Source organism: Monodelphis domestica, chromosome 1 (genome assembly GCF_027887165.1).
Source record: "Monodelphis domestica isolate mMonDom1 chromosome 1, mMonDom1.pri, whole genome shotgun sequence".
NCBI lineage: Eukaryota > Metazoa > Chordata > Mammalia > Didelphimorphia > Didelphidae > Monodelphis > Monodelphis domestica.
This window is the reverse complement of record NC_077227.1, coordinates 6,065,323-6,077,638: the sequence shown is the minus strand read 5'-3', so window position 1 is coordinate 6,077,638 and position 12,316 is coordinate 6,065,323. Positions and strand designations below refer to the sequence as shown.

General features: G+C 45.5%; 1 long non-coding RNA gene across 1 annotated transcript; it reads left to right on the top strand.

The window, feature by feature from the left end:
- The first annotated feature begins 341 nt into the window (after nucleotides 1-341).
- Nucleotides 342-3,947, top strand: LOC103094099 (uncharacterized). The gene is made up of 3 exons (XR_459834.2): nucleotides 342-474; nucleotides 634-723; nucleotides 3,419-3,947. It is a non-coding gene; the product is annotated as an uncharacterized LOC103094099 (long non-coding RNA).
- Nucleotides 3,948-12,316: the final 8,369 nt, after the last annotated feature.

Sequence of the window (12,316 nt, the reverse complement as noted above, 5' to 3'; positions counted from 1 at the left end):
CTTCAGTTCCTTCCTTCTGTCCCAGGAGCCCAGTGCCTTCGTGTTGCTGTCTGGCATTCAGAATTGCTCAGCCTATGAGGATACATCCTTCTAGAAGCAACCCATCTCCCTAATTATCCTTCCATCATCCTTCTTGTCTGACTTGACTATATAGCTCAAGCATCAATAGCTTCTCCCACAGAGACTATAGATGTTGTCTTTGTATCTTTAAGAGGCAGGTCGGTTTTTGAGTTACAGTTTAACTCTCTTTCTTTAAGGATTCTGTGAGGAGACAGTTTAACTGTACATCTGGAGAGACTGTTAACTGATAACTGAAGAGAAGACAGAGACGAAATATTAAGATAATGTATCTCCAGAAAGAAAAAAAAAGGAAAAATTTCAGGTGAAGAACATGAAAGGAAATTCTTGAGAGAATAATTGGATTGGTATCCAGAGAGAACTGAATGGTGGGACCATGTTTCCAGATCTGAAGAGGTCAGTTCTTGTAATGGTACTCAAAGGTGATTTTGTCTCTGCTCTTTCTTATCGATGATACAGTTCATACAAAAAAGAAGGAAAGAAAAAATTGTCTTCATTACAGTATGAATACAGTGTTGATAAATTGTTCGGATAGTAACCTTGACATTTATTTAGGTCTAGGAGACTAAGGATTTTCATGTGGAATAGAGGTTTTTAACCTGGGTTCCAAGAACTTCTATATGGATACAAAGAGAAACTAAAAAGGTATGTGGGGGTAGGGGTGGAGGTGGGGGGGATGAGGAGGAGAAGGTACTCAAAGTCTGGGCACAATGGAAAAGTCCAGAAGAGTGTAGCCTAGTGGAAAATATAGAGATGGCTGTTCTCAGGGCTCTCCTTAAATGGAAGTCCTTCATCCTCATTAAGAGACTAGTACCTATGGGACAGAGGGTTCATCCAAGACGATCTTCCAGAAGTTTCTGGAGCCTCATGAAGAAGTCTACAGGCATGCATGCTGGCAAGAAATGAATAGAAACATCAAATATCAAAATAAAGCTTAGACTGTGTTGGAACAGGATGATGATAAGGAAAATGTCAAGGGACACGAATAGGCAGTTTTCACGAGGAAATCAAAACTATCATGAAAAAGTATTCTAAATCCCTCTTGATTATAGAAATGCAAATTAAAACAACTCTCAGGTACCACCTGACACGTAGCAGATTGTCCAATATGGCAGCAAAGGAAAATGACAAATGTTGGAGGGGATGAGGCAAAATAGGGACACTAATACACTGCTGGTGGAGTTGTGAATTGGTCCAACCATTCTGAAGGGCAATTTGGAGCCATGTACAAAGGGATTTAAATGAGTGCATACTCTTTGACCCAGCCATACCACTTCTGGGTTTGTAGCCCAAAGCAATAATAAGGGAAAAGACTTGTACAAAAAGCCATGCTCTTTGCGGTAGCAAAGAATTGGAAAATGAGGGGATGCCCTTTGATTGGCTGAACAAATTGTGGTATCTGATGGGGATGGAATGCCATTATGTGAAAAGGAATAATGAACTGGAGGGATTCCATATGAACTGGAATGACCTTCAGGAATTGATGCAGAGTGAAAGGAGCAGAACCAGGAGAACATTGTACACAGAGACTGATACACTGTGGTACAATTGAAGGTGATGGACTTCTCTACTAGCAGCCATGCAATAATAAAGGACAATTCTGAGGGACTTAGGAGAAAGATGCTCTTCACATGCAAAGAAAGAACTGTGAGAGTAGAAACACAGAACAAAGACATTTCCTTGATCACATGGTTTGATGGGGAGATGATTGGGGATGTAGACTCTAAATGATCTCTCTAGTACAAATATTAATAATATGGAAATAGGTCTTGATCAATGACACATGTAAAAGCCAGTTGAACTGCATGTTGGTTACAGGAGGGGGGTGGGAGGAGGGGAGGGGAAAGAACATGAATTCTGTAACCATGGAAAAATATTCTAAACTAATTAATTAAATTAAAAAAGGAAAACAAATGAATTTAAGATATGGCTTAAAAAAATTGCTCACAATATAACTCAGATCTGTCTTCCCAGCCTTATTTCATCTTAGTCCCCTTGAAGCACTAAGTTCTTATTTGGTGAGACCCTCTTATTTCTCTTGGGATCCAGGATGATGTTCCTTCACTCTCAACTACCTTCCCACGAGTATCCCTGCCCCCAGCAACTTCTGGCTTTGAGAATAGGAAGGAAGGAGAGTCCCATGGCTCTGAGAAATGGACTTAGAGTTTGGGCCATGTTTTTTTTTCCCTTTACTTCCAGGTACAAGGGCTGTAGTTGCTGGAGCTGGTAATAGAAGTCACAGAGATACTGAAGGATGGATTCTAGACCTGATGTTGCAACTAACCCATATAGAGAAGCCCTAAGAAGCCATGGTTCGGGGATTTGATCCCAAGGAATACTAGGGCTTTGGGATATATAGGACTGATGTTTTATATAGACTGAGTTAAGTGGTGAATCTAGTCTTCTTTCCTTCCTTCCTTCCTTCCTTCCTTCCTTCCTTCCTTCCTTCCTTCCTTCCTTCCTTCCTTCCTTCCTTCCTTCCTTCCTTCCTTCCTTCCTTCCTTCCTTCCTTCCTTCCTTCCTTCCTTCCTTCCTTCCTTCCTTCCTTCCTTCTTTCCTTCCTTCCTTCCTTCCTTCCTTCCTTCCTTCTTTCCCTAGATACTGCTAGTGTAGGGTAGGACTGTATAGGGGGGAGGGGTTATACATTGGAACTCTAATCCAATCAATATTCCCTTTCTAACATTGTTTATAAAAAGGCTATGGCCACCAAGCACCATTTGGTGGTTCCAATTCCTCCATGCCCACCCCATGAATTCCCAGGTCCAAACTGGTCACCCAGGCCACTTGGAGTTCTCTCCCTGAGTGGAACGTTAACTTCTTGAAGACAGAAGCTGTCTTGCATCTATATTTTCATCCCTGATGCTTAGCACAATGTATGCAGTTGCCACCCTTTTTAATTTGCTCACTCTCCCTAATTCATTCATTCACTCGTTCATTGATTCAATACAGCTATTATGTTCCCGTTCAATATATCGCTTTGTGTTTCCTGGTCTGTGCACATTCTCCCAGCAGCACACACCTTCCTGAGGGCAGGGATTGTTTTTGTTTCTTTGTTTTGGGTTCTCAGATTATTAGCACAGCACCTAATGGCAATCCAAAATGTTGGTTCACTGAGAAACTGGAAATTTCAAATTAACCTTTCGGTGGGTGCACATTAGCATTCCACGAGAGTGCCCTGTGGAGTCAACAGAATTTCAACTGGTCCAACGATGGGAAGAGATGTTAGCGGGTGGGGTGGGGTGGGGTGGGGGGGTTCCGATTGCTCTTTATCTTGTTCGGCATTTCTTTCCCACCAGCCAGCCTCAAAGACCACCAATTACAACCATAGTTATTTTACTAGGACGCGACTGCCAGGAATCCATGCTGTTTGGAGTCCATCACCACCCAGGTAGCCGTGGAACCCTTTGAAAGTGGCTCTCGGCTGCCACTGGACGCAGGAAAAATCAGGACTCATCACTGGGGAAGGAAGCATGAAAGAGAACATTCTGCAGACCTTGAATGGAAGCTTCAGGAATGCAGATGCATGTGTCACAGCTAAAGACAGAATTCTGGCTCCTGGTCACAGCAGGGAAAAACAATTTGCACATTCATGAATTATGGTTCATTTTACACTTCTGTTCTCAAGGCTAATCATTTGTTTAAGTAAGTCCTTTGTCTTGATTAGAGCTTTTAGCAAATGTAAGTGTTTAGTGAGCCCGGCTCCCTGTTGTGAAAATGCAAGACTTATGAAATTTAAACACACTCCTGGAAATAGAAACCCGCCTGTATTTATCAATGGCCGTAACCCAGGCAGAATCTTTTATTTAAACAATTAACTTTGGGAATAGATGTGCAAACAAGCCCAGTTCATAAAGTTATTCATGTCCTTCCCTGCTGTGGACATTATCTTCCATGTTTTTAAATGGCGAGGAAGGTCCTTGGAGATGGGAATCGGGACTGGCCTGGGGATTTCACGGGCATCACAAACTTCCAGGTGAGGAAATTCCTTTGGCTGAAGCAGGTTTGCCTCCGTCCGTCCGTCTGCGAGTTTCTGGGATTTGTCCAGTTGGAGACAGGCCTTGAGTGCAGGTGGGCCCAGTGTTGAGGCCGTCCCTCCATCTACGGTTCCATCAACCTCTGGAGGATTCTTCCTATCATGAATGGCGATGGGGTGACTGGCAAGTCGGGGGGAATTTTCTGACTGTGGATATTGAATATCATTTGTTATAGTCCCCGAATGGCCCATTTCCCCTTCCTAAGCTAAACTCTATGAATTGCTCTAAATGCAGAAAGCTGCCCCCCCCCCCAGGGTTGATCCTAGCAGGTTTGGGATGGGAGGGGATGGTTCGGGGGGTGCACTGGATGCAGTGATCGGCCTGGAGTCAAGAAATTCAGCTTCCTGAATTTCACTGAGTCTCAGACACTTACCAGCTGTGTGGCCCTGGGCAAGCCACTTGTCTATTTGCCTCAGTTTTCTCATCTGTAAAACAAACTAGAGAAGGAAATGGCAAACCACTCCAGTATCCCTGCCAAGAAAACCCAAAGGGGTTCACAAAGGGTCAGACGAGACTATTTGAGCACACATCGTGGGTGGGGATGGGCCAGGTTTGGTGTTTCACGGCCATGTCCTTGCTTCAGAGACCCGAGGACTGCCTCATGCTTGGGCCAGTTGATGGGGCTGTTGAAATATTATTTTCCCTCCAAATAATGACCTCAAAATTTCGACAATGGAATGTGGTTTTTTCTGCTATAACTATTAGGCAAATGAGACTAATTTAAAAGGTTATCCCCCCCCCTTTTTTTTCATTGATTTGACCTAGAAGAGAACTGTCAGGGAATTTTGCTGCCAGAAAACTAGCTCAGGGTCTAGGAAAACCAGAGGGTTTGAGCCAAACAATAGACTGTTTTTTTTTTTAATTGAAAGAGGAAAAATCCCCAAATTGAAGGATTTTGCTTTCTATCCTGGAGGGATACAGTGTGTTGTGGTAGAATAAACATGAGACAAAATAGGAAAGCTTCCTTCTAGTCCTGAATCTGGCACTGGCTCTTTGGGTGACTTTGAGTAAGTCATTTTCCCTCTCTGGGTGTCAGGTGCCTTGTCTGTAAAAGGAAAAATGTTCAAGCAAAAATTAAAAAAAATATATTTCTAAGGTGCCTCCTGGACCCAAATTCCATGTAATATCCTACAAAGTGACTTGCCTCGTGGGGCCTCCTTTTCTTCCTTTGTGAAATGAAGGGGTTCAGAGGTGATATCGGAGGTCCAGCTACCTCAGAGAGCTCACATAGGGGTCTGAGACAGGAGCGTGCTCAGGTCCAGGTGCCCCCTGGGAGTTTCAAGGTTCTGCCCTGAGCCTCCCACTAAACCGTCATGGCAGAGGCAAAAGGATAGCCCGACGTGTGCCCACATGGCCCTACCTCCATTAGCTGAATCAGCCGCCCCTTGGATCTGGATCTCACCGCCCCAGTTCGGAATGACAGCTTTATGGTTCAATAAAGCAAATTAATTGATTCAACTCTCCTCACTAGTGTCTAGAAACAAAGGCGGTTTTCTGCATTAATCTAGGAATCACGAGGAGATGGAAACAAAACCCCATTTTCCCACAGAGTCAGATTTTCCATCAGAGCCAAACACAGGCTCTCCCCCCACCAGCCAGAGGCCGCCATCTTTCCCTCTCCTTGTGAGCTGGTTCAGTGGAGCTCAGGAAGGGCAAGAGGCATTTCGGATCACAGCCATCGAATGTGGCTGCTTTGAAAAGAAACCCGATTACTCTCCCCGACCTTGGACAAAAGAAAAGGAAACGAGATGAAAAAGCCCAACTTTCTTTCTTTCTCCTTTTCTTCCTTTCTTCCTTTTTTTCTTTCTGACATGCCCTTCCTCCCCACGATTTACCCTGAGCAAATGGATGGGGTCTTTGGGCCTGTGGAGTTAGAGGAAAGGAAGGAGCATTCTGATGAGTTAAAAGGAGGAGTGATTTAATTGTCTAACTCCTTCTGCGCTCCCGAATATCAGACAGATGGGGAGGATAAGACAAGAAGCTCAATAATTAATTTTCATGTTCCTCACTAGTGGGACCTCTTTAATCCCTGTTCCTGTGATTATAGAGAAAGGTTGGATTCCAAAGTTTCTCTCATTAGCTACGGGTTGTATGAAAATACCTGTATTTTCAAAAGGGAGAGTGACAGGAATGAACAATTCCAGCTATTAAAAAGCGCCTGGTGTCAGGGACTTTTTGGTGAAGAACAAAAACCTCTCTGTCTCCCTCAGATCAATAATGAAACAGATGGTTGTTGGGAGGTTAGAGGTCAAACTTTCCCTGTTGGCTGAAATGCAAGGTTGACTTAAAAGCTTTTCCAAAGTTATTCCAGAGGCAGGCAGGGCATTAGTCTGGGCTCCTAATGGCAAAGCCTGGGCTCCCTGGAATGCCTGGCCTTCCTAGATACAAAGGGCTCAGTGCCTCCAGCCCCCATCTCAGACCAGCCCCCCAGAGGTCCTGTCAGATGGAGAGTGCAAGGAGAAGTTCCCATCTCGGTCAGTCAGTCTCCGAGTTAACCCAAGGCCAAACCTAAGGATGAGATTCAATCCAGATTGAACTCTTACATTCTGGGCTTAAGAGTGGGTGAGTGAATGAATGAAATGAATGGATGGATGGATGGATGGATGGATGAGTGGATGGATGGATGGATGGATGGATGGATGGATGGAAGGAAGGATGAGGGAAAAAGAATTCTGGCACACAATGTGCCAAGCATTATGCTAAGCACTGGATGATGTGAATAGGAGAGACAGAGAGAAAAGGAGGGAGAAAGGAAGGGAGAGAGAGAAACAGAGACAGAGGTGGAGACAGAGACAAAGAGACAGAGACAGAGGGAGAGAGACAGACAGAGAAACAGAAAGGGAGAAAGAAAGGGAGGGAGAGAGAGAAACAGAGACAGAGGTGGAGACAGAGACAAAGAGACAGAGACAGAGGGAGAGAGACAGACAGAGAAACAGAAAGGGAGAAAGAAAGGGAGGGAGAGAGAGAAACAGAGACAGAGGTGGAGACAGAGACAAAGAGACAGAGACAGAGGGAGAGAGACAGACAGAGAAACAGAAAGGGAGAAAGAAAGGGAGGGAGAGAGAGAAACAGAGACAGAGGTAGAGACAGAGACAAAGAGAGAGACAGAGGGAGAGAGAGACAGACAGAGAGACAGGGAGAGACAGACAGAGGGAGAGAGACAGACAGAGAAACAGAAAGGGAGAGAGAAAGGGAGGGAGAGAGAGAAACAGAGACAGAGGTGGAGAGAGAGACAAAGAGACAGAGGGAGAGAGACAGACAGAAACAGAAAGGGAGAGAGAAAGGAAGGGGGAGAGAGAAACAGAGACAGAGGTGGAGACAGAGACAAAGAGACAGAGACAAAGGGAGAGAGATAGAGAGACAGAGAGACAGAGAGAGAGAGGCAGGGAGAGAGAGTCCCTGCTTTCCAGGAAGTACATGCTTTGTCTGAGAGAGACAACATATAAAAGTAAATCCATCTACAAGGCAAATGGTGAAGCTCTGAAGTCCTGAAGTTGCATCAGCTGGTCTGATGACAATGTCAGGGGTCTCCTGGGCTTAAAGACAAGGCTCATGATGAAGCCTGTTGATCCTTCCTCTTAACTGGAAGAAATAGTGAGTCTTATCTCATCCTAGCTATGCAAATAGGCTAGGTTTTCATTATCCCCCTGACCAGAGAAGGGGTTCAAGTGGGAGGGAGTGAAGGGGAAAGGGATGGCTGAAATGCCACGGGCTGTACAAGCTCTTGGGAGGCAGGGTGGGTGCTGCCCATGAGAATGGGTTCCCTTTAGAGCCGTTCTTTCTTACCTATTTGCATCCTGATTAGCCAAACTGGCACCAGCTCCCCAGCACAGGATTCCAAATTGGGAAATGTAATCTTAGCAAGATTGTTCAATCCTTCAAACACCCAAACCTTTTGAGGTAATTTCCTCCAATCCCCATTGTGATCTAATTTCTTATTAAGCCGAATAAAGCAGTTTGGCACAACAATTAATCAGTTTGGGCTCTGTGAGCTGCTGTTGCAGTTCATTTCTTCTCCCTCCCCCTCCTTAAGAAAAGTATTAGAGAAATGCTCTTAGAGCTAAATCCTTGGGTGTTCCAAAGACAAGTACATGCGCACACATTTCTGCCCCCCTTTCCTACCCCCGGCGTGATTCTGTGCTGGCCTCCTGCTTGCTAAAAGTAGAAATTCATGCACACAGGCATGGTAGGATGGAGCCCAGTGTCCAGAGCTGGAACCTGTAATTCTGGGGCCTAGGGGAAGCCGGGCAGTGGCCCTGGGACCGAGGCACTCTTCAAGGCAAGCTTAGTCCCATGGGGTTGAGGGGTAATCAGGTAGATGCTCCAGGACACCATCTTGCAGTCAAGGACTCAAGCCCTGTGGGCAGAGATCCTGGGCCATTTTTAATCCAGGGAGGCGAAGCCAGGGGAGGGATCAGAGTGACATCCAGTCATGGATGATCTCAACGAGGGAATTTTAACAATTTATCCTTGAAGAAAAAAAGGTGAAAAACCCAGTTGTTTCTACCATTTACAAAGTGAGTGCTGTCCGTGGCCTCCACATCTTGGCCTGTTTGAGCAAACCCTCTGAGGCTGAGGCCACGTCGTGGCTAGAGCTGAGAGAGCTTTGCCCTTCTCATTTGTATTTTCTTCCATGATCACAGGCGAGCCAGTTTCATTTGTGGATATTTGATGTCAAAACTGAAATCAGTTCTTGTCTGTATATCTCAAGCCCTACAAGCTTCATAGGCCTCCCACTCCTCGGCCTGGGCCTCTGTTACACGCATGAAGCACCTTGCAATGAGCAGGAGGGGCCCGCAGGAAGAAGATGTGCGGTCTGTGAGGGGGCTGGGGATTTGGCCCAATAGAGATGGAGAGCTCAAGACTTGGCATTTTAATTTACTGAATGTTTTGCATAAACAGCAGAAATTAATCAGATTAATCTGATCAATTAATCAGAGGAAATCCAGTTTTTAAAGGCAACCACACGTCCCTCAACAAGCCAACGACTCCTACCTCATAGCTGAATACCTCTTTGATTCCCCACCTCTTACTGTTGGATGGAGGTTAATAACTGTTCACCAGTGGATCAAAGTCGAATTTACAAATGGCCAGTGATCCAAACGCTTCTTTGCTAGGGTCAAGGAGAGCATTTGGAGGATTACCCCTTGTCGCCAACAATCACCTCTTCAAAATACAAGGTGCCCAACCAATTGGTCATTTCACAAGGTGGGCTGGCATCTCTACCAGGAAGCAGGACCAGGGAGTGGCCATATGGTGAAAGGCAGGGGAAGAAGAAGAAGCCTAAATATGTCCTGTTGCTAAAGTTATCATTTTCCAAATAAGAAAATGAACATTTGAGAAGGGGAAAAATGATGGGGCATAAATCCACAATTTGACCCAATTTTCCAAATGGAAATGACCTATTAAAAAAAAATCCCAGAGAGAATATGAATTAGCCTGGGTCAACAGTCGGGCAAGCAGATAGGGTGCTAGAAATTACCCAGTCTTTTACTATTTGGTAGCATTTTATGCTAATTCCGTTCCCTTCTCTGTGATAAACAAAGCCAGTTGAAAGCAGTGAGCATCACACGCTGATGGGTCCCTGAGCTACAATTTAATACGAATCTCGTAATTCCTTTGTACAACGCCTCCAGTTCATTTAGGAGCGTCACACACTGAAGAGGCTCCAGGACTGAATTACTTGCCCCTCTCAGCAGACGCAGTGTCTTACAAACACAACCATCTAACAGGGTTTGACTGGGAGGACCTCGCATGGACTCAGGGAACATGCCTGTGGTATAGTCAGGGGCCATCTTCTCTGAATGGGTTTCCGAATGTCCAGGTGTACATTGGGATAGGGAAATGGAAAGAATGTAGAGAGTCAAGTCTTGGCTTCCAGTGTCAGGGCTGATAGGATGTGAATTCAGCTGCTCACCCCTTCTAAGACCCAGTTTCCTCATTAGCAAAATGGAGGGAATCACCTCTGCAGCATTCCATCCACAGTATTTTGAGGAGGACCTTCGAGGACCTCAGAAAGAAACATGAGATGATATTATTATAAATGGGTCCTGCAGATGCTGCCATCTTATGGGGCACACCCAGTAGGACCAGCATGTGGTCCTTTTCAGGTGTTCTTTGTGAAGTGCATGTCTCCCCTTCTCATGTATACCTTCTGATAATAGCTATCAATCATAATATTGTTATGATGTTAGTTGAAGCTTCACAGCAATGTTGTGAGGTAGGTGCTATTGTCACCATTTTGCAGGTGAGAAAACTGAGGTTGAGAGAGAGTCAGTGACTTGTCCAGGGTCACACAACTAGTGAGTGTCCAAGGTAGGCTTTAAAATCAGGTAATCCTGTGTGACAGAAGCTGGCACTAAAGAAAAAGTGCCAGATTGAAGAGTGTGTGAAACTGATCACCTCAGTGGGGGAGGGGCCCCAAGGGATTGGAATCTTGAGAAGGAGAAGACTCTGGCTGGTACAGAAGCCGGGCTCTCAGTCTTGAGAAGCTGAAGGGAGAAGGTGGAAAAAGACTTTCTCCTGAGGGTTGCCCACTTTTCCTGCTGGTGATTGGAAATCTTTCCCCCAACATTTCCTAATTGGAAAGACTATTGAAGAGGAAACCTGAGAAAGACATTTTAAATCTTTGTCTTACTTTATCTCAGCTCCTGTTGCCCTGAGTCTGAACTGTGGCCAATGGGCCAAACCCAGGGTGAGTCAACCTGACTTTCTCTCAGGGGGCTCAGGCTGCCAAAGCCTGAGTTCTCCCCAAACTGGAGGAGGGAGGAAAAGAGTTTAGATAGAGACAGGGACCCCCTTTCCCCACTTTCCTCTTCTGTTCTTTCCTTGATAGTTTTTCCTTTGTATTATCCTGATTGAGTTAAGTTGACATTAAATAGTTATCTTTTCCCCAAGCTGTGAATCAAGTGTGAGTGAACAGATCAAGGGGAGACCCTTTGGTCTCAAGTAGTGGAGGGGGGGACAAGAGGGAAAAGAGCGAATCTGGGAGGGCAGCCTTAGCTAAGGAGGGAAGGCAGAAGGGGGAAAATCTTCAAAAACCCCTTCTCTCTCTGAACCAACCCATTAAATCTGGTCTCCCTTGAACCCCACTTTGGAGAAGAGAGTTCTCCACTCTCTTTCCCCTTCTTTATACTGAAAGTCATAACCCCTCTAATACCAATTAACCTCCCCTCCAATATACCTGTCTCCAAATCTCTATTTAAATAAGTCCCACTTAGACCCACTCGGAGAAAAGAGGATATTTTGAGATGACGGTCACAATGCCTGTGCTTGTCTCTTCCTGGATTACATTCATCCTGTGACTGGGACCTTTTGTGGGTGGTGTCCACATTATAGTCCACCTGTTGTGTAGGCTATTGTTTAAGCCAATCAGATTATGGCTGAGCTCCCCATGTCCCTGATAGCCTTTCTGGATAGGCCCTTCCTTGATTCCCCGCAGAATCAAGGACATACAGTGACAATGGAATTAAGTCAGTAGTAACAACAGTGAAAACATTAATCAGTCTATAAGAGATGTGGGCGTTACATTCCAAATCCATCATCAGACCCAGGTTCTACTAACGGCAGAAACCCCACTGGGGGGGGGGGAATGCACATTTTTCTCCCCGTTGTCCCCCAGCCTTTGGACAAGGTCTTGCTGAAAAGCTCGGTTCTCAGGTCAGCTCTGGTGAGAGTTAGAGAGAAGATTTCAGTTTGTGTGCTTGTTCTCCAAGCGCCCAATCCCCACCATGCTCTCGTGCATCATGGAAGCATCCAAACCCAGTGTAATTTCGGACTTGGTTCCAACTGGGCCATCTCTACCCCACACGCCTCTAAGCTGCTTGAGGACGATCTGGGGCTCCTCCTAGTTTGCTATGCAGGATGGTGACGCTTGAGGAGGATCTGGGGTTCTGCTTGATCCCTGTCCCCATCAGAGCCATTTCTGAGATGGCGTACAAGGAAAGTGCTCCTGGAACCAGATTGCGGGCCCTGTAGGGGTGGGGACTTCCTTACAGTTGAGGACATGATCCTTCTCCCTCTTTCACTCTCAAAACTTCAGGTATTCCTGACTCCTCTAAAGGGACCCGTCCTCTGCCTTCCCTCCAGTTGCACTAACTCTCAGCACACAAAATATGGAAAAAAATGAAACTCTGACAGAATGCTAATGTACTGGCATGAGCTGATAATCTAATGGAGGAGAGAAAGAGCAACTACCTTTATTC